This window comes from Hyla sarda, chromosome 1, assembly GCF_029499605.1.
Source record: "Hyla sarda isolate aHylSar1 chromosome 1, aHylSar1.hap1, whole genome shotgun sequence".
NCBI classification, from domain to species: domain Eukaryota; kingdom Metazoa; phylum Chordata; class Amphibia; order Anura; family Hylidae; genus Hyla; species Hyla sarda.
In genome coordinates, this window is record NC_079189.1 from 407,358,660 (window position 1) to 407,372,575 (window position 13,916).

The 13,916-nt window shown below is 40.3% G+C and overlaps 2 long non-coding RNA genes across 2 annotated transcripts; one reads left to right on the forward strand and one right to left on the reverse strand.

The window, feature by feature from the left end:
• Nucleotides 1–412: 412 nt before the first annotated feature.
• Nucleotides 413–13,839, reverse strand: LOC130278319 (uncharacterized). Its single transcript, XR_008845973.1, has 4 exons — nucleotides 13,169–13,839; nucleotides 3,219–3,365; nucleotides 2,016–2,167; nucleotides 413–964 (listed from the first exon to the last, which is right to left on the reverse strand). It is a non-coding gene; the product is annotated as an uncharacterized LOC130278319 (long non-coding RNA).
• On the forward strand, nucleotides 6,605–9,551 carry LOC130278330 (uncharacterized). Its single transcript, XR_008845983.1, has 3 exons — nucleotides 6,605–6,745; nucleotides 7,797–7,948; nucleotides 9,000–9,551. It is a non-coding gene; the product is annotated as an uncharacterized LOC130278330 (long non-coding RNA).
• Nucleotides 13,840–13,916: the final 77 nt, after the last annotated feature.

The window sequence follows — 13,916 nt, forward strand, 5'->3', positions numbered from 1 at the left end:
TCTATGGATCCATGCAGACTGCAAAGAGACACAAAGACTAGTGAGATAAAATGCATATAGTAAGCTTACCCATGTTAGACTGCAGAGCCCAGACCCCTACGATCGTTTCGGTTTCCCTTTATCAAGAGGTACTACTGAACAACACCGCACCACACACTTTATAGTGCTCGCTATTACTTACAATTAATTACAGCTGTGGACGATTCTTCCGGCGCATGCGATAATAGTCTTCCGGATGTAAACAACCGCCCCACTTCCGGCGTCCACACCGCTATGCGCATGCCCGAAAGAAGTAAGCTTCCGGACATGCGCACTACGGCCACGGTCGCGTCGGAGGGCGGTATCTCGGATATCAACATATCGCGCATGCGCACTGAACCAACACAGCCGTGCGAACTACTCAAGGCAGACATCTGCATGAATCCATAGGACAGACTATACAACCATATACATGTAAGAACATATATGGAGTGAAAAGACCCAGTGTAATATTAACCCAGTATTAAAATGAATCGTGCTAAATAAACAATTTGCATGTCAAAAATAATATGTGAAAAGAAAAAAACAAAAAAGCAAAAAAAGGAATTATTAAATACTTATAACATATTACAAGAATAATTAAAGTGCTGTACATAAAGTGCAAGTATCCATGTGTATCATGTCAGTATTAATTGCTGGCAAATCCCCATTATATAGTATAATTAAAGTGCATATACAGCCATCTATGTGGCACTTATAAAAAATTCCCAAACAAATCCAAAACCCCACTACAATTCCTTTCACTACCATATTGTCCAATTCATTTCCTTTTTTTCTTTTTAATCAGTCTGGCTACCATGGTTCACTTAATGGTCTTCAAGTAGTCCGTACTTCTTGCAATACTTTATATCTTCCATACTAAGATGCGAGACTCATATCATAGGGTAACAGTGTGTCTTATAATGCCATGTGTACAAAGGTATATCTTAAACAAAGAAAATAAGAGTTATAACTAAATACAACAATACAATCTAAAACATGTGAACAACACATGGGAAGTTAAAAACAAATTGGGGAGACAAATAGTGAATAATTCCTATCACAATATTAAGTATCCAGAGTAAATTGATATTTAAGACTCGATTGGTATCTTTTACTTTACAGGTAGGATGAAAAACTTAGTTGTTCATTTAAACCGTGGGGAACCATTGTATTCAACACTGTTATCCACCTACATTCCTTCTGGGCCAAAATTATTTTCAAATTGCCCCCTCTCATACCACCTTGGACTCTTTCGATCCCTCTTACTTTTAAACCAGAGGGGTCACATCCGTGTTTCTCCTTAAAATGTCTTGGTAGGGTTTTTAAACTCATGGTATCAACACAGTTCTTGGCAGAGATAATGTCCCTCACATGTTCTCGGACTCGGGTGCGCAGTTGTCTAGAGGTCAAACCTATATAGATTTTGTCACAATCACATGTGGCATAGTATATAACATGTGTGCTAGTACATGAAATATACTGCCTAATCCTGTACTCCCGCAAACTCCCAGATGTAGTGAATATTTTGGTCCTGATAATATTAGAGCAAGCCAGGCATTCCCCACAAGGGTAACAGCTGACTCTTGGCATTGATTCTGTAAAAGGGTTAATGTTCTTTGGTACATAATGACTCTTAACTAATAGATCTTTTAAATTACGACTGCGGCGTGCGGTCATGGGTATTCTATCAGGTATTTTTGTGGCTAACACTGGGTCCATTTTAAGGATCCCTACATGTTTTTGTATTACTTGTTGCATTGTTTGCCACTCACAATTATAAGTTGTAATGAATCGGGTAACATCACCCATCTGATCGCAACGTTTGTTCTTTTTCACTAGCAATTCTTCTCTAGGGGTATATCTTGCCCTCCTATAAGCTCTCTTAATGCATCTCTTACTGTATCCTCTTTCTATGAACCTTTGATTCAACTCTTTACTCTGTTCCTCAAATTTCTCCACACTTGAACATGTACGTCTTAGGCGTAAATACTGACCTATGGGCACTGCTCTGATCGTAGATGGCATATGGGATGAGGTGGCATGAAGAAGCGAATTTGTGGAAGTTTCCTTTCTATAAATATCTGTAGCGATGTGTCCATCTGATTGTCGGTGCATCTGGATGTCCAAAAAATTGGCAGTAGTTGAGCTGTAAGTATATGTTAACTTAAGGTTAATGTTATTATTATTGAGAATTTTCATAAAATCCTGCAATGCCTCAACAGTACCGTGCCAGATAAATAGTACGTCGTCTATGTAACGCAGCCAGCACTGCACATGGTCGCTGCCCTGTGCCCCACCGCACGACAAAACCTCCCTCTCCCAAAAGCCAAGGAAGAGGTTGGCATACGATGGGGCACAGGCAGCACCCATGGCAGTGCCGCGCGTCTGTAAATAAAAACTGTTTTTAAAAATAAAAAAATTATGTGTTAACACAAATTCAAGCAACTGTATAATAAGTGAACCCATATCTCTAGAGACATTGCTGGATTCAAGGTAAAACCTTACAGCATGCAATCCATCAGAATGTGCAATGCATGTATACAATGACTCCACATCTGCTGTGACTATAAGCATATCCGTTTCCACAAAAATCCCATCAATCCTCCCGAGTACGTCCATCGTGTCTCTGACATACGATGGGAGATTCTCAACCATCGGTTTTAGATAAATATCAATAAATTTGCAAGTAAGATCACATATACCTTCAATTCCTGACACGATGGGACGACCAGGGGGATCGAGGGGATTCTTGTGGACCTTGGGGAGAAAGTATATGGTAGGTATCTGTGGGTATGTGGGTATTAGTGCTTCCATATGTTTTCTAGTAATAATATCCTTCCCAACTGCTTCCTCTAGGATATCTCTTAATTGTGCAGAAAACTGTTGTACCGGGTTATGGGTAAGTTTGATGTATGTATTTTTGTCTTTCAACTGTCTAAAGGCTTCTTTCTCATACATTGCAACTGGCCACACCACCACATTCCCTCCTTTGTCGGCGGGTTTGTATACAACATCATCCATGTTCTGTAATTCAGTAAGTGCTCTCCGTTGTGTATGGGTTAAGTTATCCTGTCTCCGGCGTGTGGATATCCCACGAAACTCCTCCGCAACCATTTTCGTGAATATATCCACAGCCGGACACAGTGTGAGCGGAGGGAACGTCTTTACTTTGGGTAGGATATAATCAATTTGCCTACCTGGCTCAGGTTCATTTTGCTCTTGTAATAATTCTTCTAAGGTTTGTAGGGCCTCAAGTTCAAGTGTGGAAAAATCTGGATTTTCTTTCCTGGCATGTAATTTTTTCAAAAGGAGTTTGCGAGAGTACAGGTGAAGGTCCTTCAATGCTACGAAGAAATCAAAGTTATTGGTAGGTGAGAATGTAAGGCCTTTTTTCAAAACATCACACTGATCTTGCGATAAGCTATGTGTGGATAAATTAATCACCTCCATACTATTGCGGTTTTTCTTATCTCTACTCTGTATCGGTGATTTCTTCCTTTTTTGAGCGGACCGTCCACGAGACCCTCCAACTGCGCCACCTTCATTGTCCCGTGGATTATTCTGGATTCTTGGCTCTCTGAATCGCTGAAAATCCTCCACTGAGGTGGTAGAGGTTAGGGACGCTGATCGCCCACGGGATCTAGATCTAGACCTAGACCTATCTCTATTGGGGTGCCACCTATATACTTTATTGGATGCAAAATCTGCATTATCTCGATGTAACTTTTTCATTTTCGTATCTTTAATCTCTTTACCCCACTTTTCAAAAAGTGACTCCAATTCAGTATTGAGTTGTTCTAATTCTTTATTGGGGAGATTACTTTTAATATCATTTTGCAGTGTTTCTATTTCACTCTCTATGGTTGATAGAGTGAGGGTATTGTTGTCAACTAATAGTTGCATAAACCCCCTAGAGCATGTATTGGCAAATTCTTCCCACCGAGTCTTAAACTCATCCTCTATAATGGGGAATGAGGGGCAAACTTGGACTCTAAGTCCTTTCGGTATCAAACCCTGAGAAATGTATCTTTGTAAAAATGCCCTATTCCACCAGACTCGGGTTCTTTTATGAAGAAGTCCTTTAAGTTTGGTGGTGTTCCCCATTATATCATAACCATTTGTCTCTACCCATGTGCTGGGACTAACACTAAAAACCTCTTATTTTCTTTGTTTAAGATATACCTTTGTACACATGGCATTATAAGACACACTGTTACCCTATGATATGAGTCTCGCATCTTAGTATGGAAGATATAAAGTATTGCAAGAAGTACGGACTACTTGAAGACCATTAAGTGAACCATGGTAGCCAGACTGATTAAAAAGAAAAAAAGGAAATGAATTGGACAATATGGTAGTGAAAGGAATTGTAGTGGGGTTTTGGATTTGTTTGGGAATTTTTTATAAGTGCCACATAGATGGCTGTATATGCACTTTAATTATACTATATAATGGGGATTTGCCAGCAATTAATACTGACATGATACACATGGATACTTGCACTTTATGTACAGCACTTTAATTATTCTTGTAATATGTTATAAGTATTTAATAATTCCTTTTTTTGCTTTTTTGTTTTTTTCTTTTCACATATTATTTTTGACATGCAAATTGTTTATTTAGCACGATTCATTTTAATACTGGGTTAATATTACACTGGGTCTTTTCACTCCATATATGTTCTTACATGTATATGGTTGTATAGTCTGTCCTATGGATTCATGCAGATGTCTGCCTTGAGTAGTTCGCACGGCTGTGTTGGTTCAGTGCGCATGCGCGATATGTTGATATCCGAGATACCGCCCTCCGACGCGACCGTGGCCGTAGTGCGCATGTCCGGAAGCTTACTTCTTTCGGGCATGCGCATAGCGGTGTGGACGCCGGAAGTGGGGCGGTTGTTTACATCCGGAAGACTATTATCGCATGCGCCGGAAGAATCGTCCACAGCTGTAATTAATTGTAAGTAATAGCGAGCACTATAAAGTGTGTGGTGCGGTGTTGTTCAGTAGTACCTCTTGATAAAGGGAAACCGAAACGATCGTAGGGGTCTGGGCTCTGCAGTCTAACATGGGTAAGCTTACTATATGCACTTTATCTCACTAGTCTTTGTGTCTCTTTGCAGTCTGCATGGATCCATAGATAAGCGCCTGTGCTATCATTGTACTATCACACTATTATTGCGCAATATTATATTTTTGTATATATATGCACATGCAAGTTGAAATCTATTTTTATTCGTTTGTACTAATTTATACCCTATTATACCCACAATTGTGGTCAGTGTATACTTTGAATACCGTATATATAGCACTTTAGTAGCAATAACCAAAGATGCAGCGCAGTTCTCTTAGAGACTGAGACACTATATTAATTGATTGTTACATCATATTATATGGTAGCCCATTGCAGCTGGCAGTAGCCCTACTTTTTTTGTACTGGAACTCAACCTAATCCCAATTTCAATTTTTGGCGTCTGTTCACACTGTGTTTTTTTAAAATTTGTACTAATAAAATCATGATTTTAATTAAGGAGTTGTTTGAACTCGATTTTCTTTTTGTGTACATGGTATTATGAGTTCTCCTGTGTCCATGCAGGAAATAGTGTGCTCCCGATTGTATGCCATAAAGGCAAGGGGTGATCATACACGTTTAATACTAGGACCTGTATTAATTATCTTGTTTTCTGTGTTTTTCACAGCTATTAGTTCTAGATCCGCAATGGATTTCCGCACGCATGAACAATCATGGTTGACGCAATTGGATGAGGTTTTTAGTGTTAGTCCCAGCACATGGGTAGAGACAAATGGTTATGATATAATGGGGAACACCACCAAACTTAAAAGACTTCTTCATAAAAGAACCCGAGTCTGGTGGAATAGGGCATTTTTACAAAGATACATTTCTCAGGGTTTGATACCGAGAGGACTTAGAGTCCAAGTTTGCCCCTCATTCCCCATTATAGAGGATGAGTTTAAGACTCGGTGGGAAGAATTTGCCAATACATGCTCTAGGGGGTTTATGCAACTATTAGTTGACAACAATACCCTCACTCTATCAACCATAGAGAGTGAAATAGAAACACTGCAAAATGATATTAAAAGTAATCTCCCCAATAAAGAATTAGAACAACTCAATACTGAATTGGAGTCACTTTTTGAAAAGTGGGGTAAAGAGATTAAAGATACGAAAATGAAAAAGTTACATCGAGATAATGCAGATTTTGCATCCAATAAAGTATATAGGTGGCACCCCAATAGAGATAGGTCTAGGTCTAGATCTAGATCCCGTGGGCGATCAGCGTCCCTAACCTCTACCACCTCAGTGGAGGATTTTCAGCGATTCAGAGAGCCAAGAATCCAGAATAATCCACGGGACAATGAAGGTGGCGCAGTTGGAGGGTCTCGTGGACGGTCCGCTCAAAAAAGGAAGAAATCACCGATACAGAGTAGAGATAAGAAAAACCGCAATAGTATGGAGGTGATTAATTTATCCACACATAGCTTATCGCAAGATCAGTGTGATGTTTTGAAAAAAGGCCTTACATTCTCACCTACCAATAACTTTGATTTCTTCGTAGCATTGAAGGACCTTCACCTGTACTCTCGCAAACTCCTTTTGAAAAAATTACATGCCAGGAAAGAAAATCCAGATTTTTCCACACTTGAACTTGAGGCCCTACAAACCTTAGAAGAATTATTACAAGAGCAAAATGAACCTGAGCCAGGTAGGCAAATTGATTATATCCTACCCAAAGTAAAGACGTTCCCTCCGCTCACACTGTGTCCGGCTGTGGATATATTCACGAAAATGGTTGCGGAGGAGTTTCGTGGGATATCCACACGCCGGAGACAGGATAACTTAACCCATACACAACGGAGAGCACTTACTGAATTACAGAACATGGATGATGTTGTATACAAACCCGCCGACAAAGGAGGGAATGTGGTGGTGTGGCCAGTTGCAATGTATGAGAAAGAAGCCTTTAGACAGTTGAAAGACAAAAATACATACATCAAACTTACCCATAACCCGGTACAACAGTTTTCTGCACAATTAAGAGATATCCTAGAGGAAGCAGTTGGGAAGGATATTATTACTAGAAAACATATGGAAGCACTAATACCCACATACCCACAGATACCTACCATATACTTTCTCCCCAAGGTCCACAAGAATCCCCTCGATCCCCCTGGTCGTCCCATCGTGTCAGGAATTGAAGGTATATGTGATCTTACTTGCAAATTTATTGATATTTATCTAAAACCGATGGTTGAGAATCTCCCATCGTATGTCAGAGACACGATGGACGTACTCGGGAGGATTGATGGGATTTTTGTGGAAACGGATATGCTTATAGTCACAGCAGATGTGGAGTCATTGTATACATGCATTGCACATTCTGATGGATTGCATGCTGTAAGGTTTTACCTTGAATTCAGCAATGTCTCTAGAGATATGGGTTCACTTATTATACAGTTGCTTGAATTTGTGTTAACACATAATTTTTTTATTTTTAAAAACAGTTTTTATTTACAGACGCGCGGCACTGCCATGGGTGCTGCCTGTGCCCCATCGTATGCCAACCTCTTCCTTGGCTTTTGGGAGAGGGAGGTTTTGTCGTGCGGTGGGGCACAGGGCAGCGACCATGTGCAGTGCTGGCTGCGTTACATAGACGACGTACTATTTATCTGGCACGGTACTGTTGAGGCATTGCAGGATTTTATGAAAATTCTCAATAATAATAACATTAACCTTAAGTTAACATATACTTACAGCTCAACTACTGCCAATTTTTTGGACATCCAGATGCACCGACAATCAGATGGACACATCGCTACAGATATTTATAGAAAGGAAACTTCCACAAATTCGCTTCTTCATGCCACCTCATCCCATATGCCATCTACGATCAGAGCAGTGCCCATAGGTCAGTATTTACGCCTAAGACGTACATGTTCAAGTGTGGAGAAATTTGAGGAACAGAGTAAAGAGTTGAATCAAAGGTTCATAGAAAGAGGATACAGTAAGAGATGCATTAAGAGAGCTTATAGGAGGGCAAGATATACCCCTAGAGAAGAATTGCTAGTGAAAAAGAACAAACGTTGCGATCAGATGGGTGATGTTACCCGATTCATTACAACTTATAATTGTGAGTGGCAAACAATGCAACAAGTAATACAAAAACATGTAGGGATCCTTAAAATGGACCCAGTGTTAGCCACAAAAATACCTGATAGAATACCCATGACCGCACGCCGCAGTCGTAATTTAAAAGATCTATTAGTTAAGAGTCATTATGTACCAAAGAACATTAACCCTTTTACAGAATCAATGCCAAGAGTCGGCTGTTACCCTTGTGGGGAATGCCTGGCTTGCTCTAATATTATCAGGACCAAAATATTCACTACATCTGGGAGTTTGCGGGAGTACAGGATTAGGCAGTATTTTTCATGTACTAGCACACATGTTATATACTATGCCACATGTGATTGTGACAAAATCTATATAGGTTTGACCTCTAGACAACTGCGCACCCGAGTCCGAGAACATGTGAGGGACATTATCTCTGCCAAGAACTGTGTTGATACCATGAGTTTAAAAACCCTACCAAGACATTTTAAGGAGAAACACGGATGTGACCCCTCTGGTTTAAAAGTAAGAGGGATCGAAAGAGTCCAAGGTGGTATGAGAGGGGGCAATTTGAAAAGAATTTTGGCCCAGAAGGAATGTAGGTGGATAACAGTGTTGAATACAATGGTTCCCCACGGTTTAAATGAACAACTAAGTTTTTCATCCTACCTGTAAAGTAAAAGATACCAATCGAGTCTTAAATATCAATTTACTCTGGATACTTAATATTGTGATAGGAATTATTCACTATTTGTCTCCCCAATTTGTTTTTAACTTCCCATGTGTTGTTCACATGTTTTAGATTGTATTGTTGTATTTAGTTATAACTCTTATTTTCTTTGTTTAAGATATACCTTTGTACACATGGCATTATAAGACACACTGTTACCCTATGATATGAGTCTCGCATCTTAGTATGGAAGATATAAAGTATTGCAAGAAGTACGGACTACTTGAAGACCATTAAGTGAACCATGGTAGCCAGACTGATTAAAAAGAAAAAAAGGAAATGAATTGGACAATATGGTAGTGAAAGGAATTGTAGTGGGGTTTTGGATTTGTTTGGGAATTTTTTATAAGTGCCACATAGATGGCTGTATATGCACTTTAATTATACTATATAATGGGGATTTGCCAGCAATTAATACTGACATGATACACATGGATACTTGCACTTTATGTACAGCACTTTAATTATTCTTGTAATATGTTATAAGTATTTAATAATTCCTTTTTTTGCTTTTTTGTTTTTTTCTTTTCACATATTATTTTTGACATGCAAATTGTTTATTTAGCACGATTCATTTTAATACTGGGTTAATATTACACTGGGTCTTTTCACTCCATATATGTTCTTACATGTATATGGTTGTATAGTCTGTCCTATGGATTCATGCAGATGTCTGCCTTGAGTAGTTCGCACGGCTGTGTTGGTTCAGTGCGCATGCGCGATATGTTGATATCCGAGATACCGCCCTCCGACGCGACCGTGGCCGTAGTGCGCATGTCCGGAAGCTTACTTCTTTCGGGCATGCGCATAGCGGTGTGGACGCCGGAAGTGGGGCGGTTGTTTACATCCGGAAGACTATTATCGCATGCGCCGGAAGAATCGTCCACAGCTGTAATTAATTGTAAGTAATAGCGAGCACTATAAAGTGTGTGGTGCGGTGTTGTTCAGTAGTACCTCTTGATAAAGGGAAACCGAAACGATCGTAGGGGTCTGGGCTCTGCAGTCTAACATGGGTAAGCTTACTATATGCACTTTATCTCACTAGTCTTTGTGTCTCTTTGCAGTCTGCATGGATCCATAGATAAGCGCCTGTGCTATCATTATACTATCACACTATTATTGCGCAATATTATATTTTTGTATATATATGCACATGCAAGTTGAAATCTATTTTTATTCGTTTGTACTAATTTATACCCTATTATACCCACAATTGTGGTCAGTGTATACTTTGAATACCGTATATATAGCACTTTAGTAGCAATAACCAAAGATGCAGCGCAGTTCTCTTAGAGACTGAGACACTATATTAATTGATTGTTACATCATATTATATGGTAGCCCATTGCAGCTGGCAGTAGCCCTACTTTTTTTGTACTGGAACTCAACCTAATCCCAATTTCAATTTTTGGCGTCTGTTCACACTGTGTTTTTTTAAAATTTGTACTAATAAAATCATGATTTTAATTAAGGAGTTGTTTGAACTCGATTTTCTTTTTGTGTACATAAGAAGTAGTGGAATTTAGTTTACGCCTAGGCTGCTTTCACACTATAAAATTCACCCGTTAAAAGATCTGTTAAAAATGTCCATTAGAAAAGCTTTAGAAACGGATGTTAAACGTCCGTTACAAAATCCCATTCAAGTCTATGGGATTTTTTGATTACCCGTTATGAACCATTATAGCTCGTCATGAATAACGGACTTTAATTGTGACGGAAGAAAAATGGCACATGCATTAATTTTTCTTCCGTCACAATAAATTAGTAAATAAACGGCTGTTATTTTTAACATTGAAATCTATGGCAAACGGATGAGCCTTTATGTCATACGTTTGCGCCCAGTTTATAATTTCCATTATTACTTCTGGGCATGCTCAGAAGAGGTGACATCAGCAGACTCCTGCAGTGCTGAGGGACTACTACTACTCCCATCATGGAACAGACTTGTCGGGGTTTGCCGGGGAGGCTACATTAGTGTTTGCACCACAACCCCCATCATAGAACAGAGTCTGTTTCATGATGGGGGTTGTAGTACAGGGGCTGAGGGATTGATCGCACCGGGTCTCACTTCTGGGACCCGATGCCATTAGAAGTTATTAAACAGGGGAGCAGGCGGCATGGTCCACTCCCCTGCGATGTATTTACTTTCATTTTTAAATTCCCGCCGGGAGCCCTGAATGGCTGGTACTGCGGAGCCATTCAGGGCTCCCAGCGGGGTTTTCAAATAGAAGCGCTGCAGTGGGTAAAGATATATAGAATCACTATGGCCCCCACAGCGCTTCTATATATCTTTCCCCCCGCAGCACATTTATATATGTGCCCCCCGCAGCGCATTTATATATGTTCCCCCGCAGCGCATTTATATGTTCCCCCCGCAGTGCTATCATATAGCCCTCAGCAGCACTATGTGCTGCTGAAAGAATACTTTTCATTCATATTAGCGCTGCGGCGGCATTTGATTATAGAAGCACTGTGGGGGCCAGGCATATGGATATATATCTGACCCTTGCAGCGCATCTATATACAGATGCCGCTGCAGCGCTACGAATGACAAGTATTCTTTCAGCAGCACATTGTGCCGGCCAGATGCGCTGCTGTAGAATACTTTTCATTCATAGCGCTACCAGGGGTTTATGATAGCGCTGCGGGGGTGGAACATATATATGCGTTACGGGGGGGGGGGAACATATATAAATGCACTGCGGGGGGAACATATATAAATACGCTGTGGAGTGAAACATATAAATGCGCTGCGGTGGGCAAGATATATAGAAGTGCTGTGGAGGCTATGATGGGGGTAGTAGTACAAACACTAATGTAGCCTCCCCAGCCATCCGCAGATGGGGAACTACTACTCCCATCATGGAAAGAAGTCTGTTCCATGATGGGAGTAGTAGTAGTCCCAGCTGTGGGAGTCTGTAGGCAGAGGTGTTAAAACGACCATACAGGAGGGATGTTATAACGGTCTTAACGGATGAATATTTATTCATCCGTTAGCACCCGTTATTTCATCCGTTATTATACATCTGTTTTTACACAGAAAACAGATGTTTAATAACGGATGAATGCTCAAAGGGGGAGATTTATCAAAACCTGTGCAGAGAAGTAGACCAGTTGCCCATAGCAACCAATCAGATCGCTTCTTTCATTTTTCACAGGCCTCTTTAAAAATGAAAGAAGTAATCTGATTAGTTGCTATGGGCAACTGGACATCCTCTGCACAGGTTTTGATAGGAGCCCAATGATAAATGAAATTCAATCTGTATGATGTGTCGATAGTTATCTGTCCATATACTGTCAAGGATTGTATAAGTAAAGTGTAGTTATTATTATCACTATAGTATAAGGGTATGTTCACACTACGGATTATGAACGGAATCTCAGAATTCCACGAGCGGAGATTCCACTCTGGCGGCCGCCGCCCGAATACTTTAGCGGTAGGACCGCGCAGCACTGCGCCATCACCATTGACAGCTATGCAGTGTACGTGGACTTCCGCGCAAAGAATGAACATGCCGTTTGGGTTTTCATAACGGAACATTATAACGGCTCTTTAACCCCTTCAGGACGGAGCCAATTTTGGCCTTAAGGACCGGAGCGTTTTTTGCACATCTGACCACTGTCACTTTAAACATTAATAACTCTGGAATGCTTTTAGTTATCATTCTGATTCCGAGATTGTTTTTTCGTGACATATTCTACTTTAACATAGTGGTAAATTTTTGTCGATACTTGCATCCTTTCTTGGTGAAAAATACGTAAATTTGATGAAAAATTTGAAAATTTTGCATTTTTCTAACTTTGAAGCTCTCTGCTTGTAAGGAAAATGGATATTACGAATACATTTTTTTTTTGGTTCACATATACAATATGTCTACTTTATGTTTGCATCATAAAATTGACGTGTTTTTACTTTTGGAAGACACCAGAGGGCTTCAACGGTCAGCAGCAATTTTCCGATTTTTCACAAAATTTTCAAACTCAGTATTTTTCAGGGACCAGTTCAGGTTTGAAGTGGATTTGAAGGGTCGTCATATTAGAAATACCCCATAAATTACCCCATTATAAAAACTACACCCCCCAAAGTATTCAAAATGACATTCAGTAAGTGTTTTAACCCTTTAGGTGTTTCACAGGAATAACAGCAAAGTGAAGGAGAAAATTCACAATCTCCATTTTTTACACTCACATGTTCTTGTAGACCCAATTTTTGAATTTTTACAAGGGGTAAAAGGACAAAATTTTTACTTGTATTTGTAGCCCAATTTCTCTCGAGTAAGGACATACCTCATATGTCTATGTAAATTGTTCGGCGGCCGCAGCAGAGGGCTCAGAAGCGAAGGAGCGACAAGGGGATTTTGGAGAGTACGTTTTTCTGAAATGGTTTTTGGGGGGCATGTTACCTTTAGGAAGCCCTTATGGTGCCAGAACAGCAAAAAAAAAAAACCACATGGCATACCATTTTGGAAACTAGACCCCTCGGGGAATGTAACATGGGATAAAGTGAACCTTAATACCCCACTGAAATGTGGAGAGGCAGCCCAACTGTATTGTGTGAGGAGAAAGAGACAGGCCAGCTCTAATGTGTGAGGAGAAAGGGACAGTCCAACTATAATTTGTGAAGAGAAAGACAGCCCAAATGTAATGGGTGAGGAGAAAAAGACAGCCCAAATGTAATGGGTGAGGAGAAAAAGACAGTCCCACTGTAATGTGTGAGGAGAAAGAGACAGGCCAGCTCTAATGTGTGAGGAGAAAGGGACAGTCCAACTGTAATGTGTGAGGAGAAAGGGACAGTCCAACTGTAGTGTGTGAAGAGAGAGACAGCCCAACTGTAATGGGTGAATAGAAAGAGACAGTCCAACTGTAATGTGTGATGAGAGACAGCCCAACTGTAATGTGTGATGAGAGACAGCCCAACTGTAATGTGTGAGGAGACAAAAACAGGCCAGCTCTGATGTGTAAGGAGAAAGAGACATCCCAACTGTATTGTGTTAGGAGAAAGAGACAGTCCAACTGTAATGTGTGAGTAGAGGCA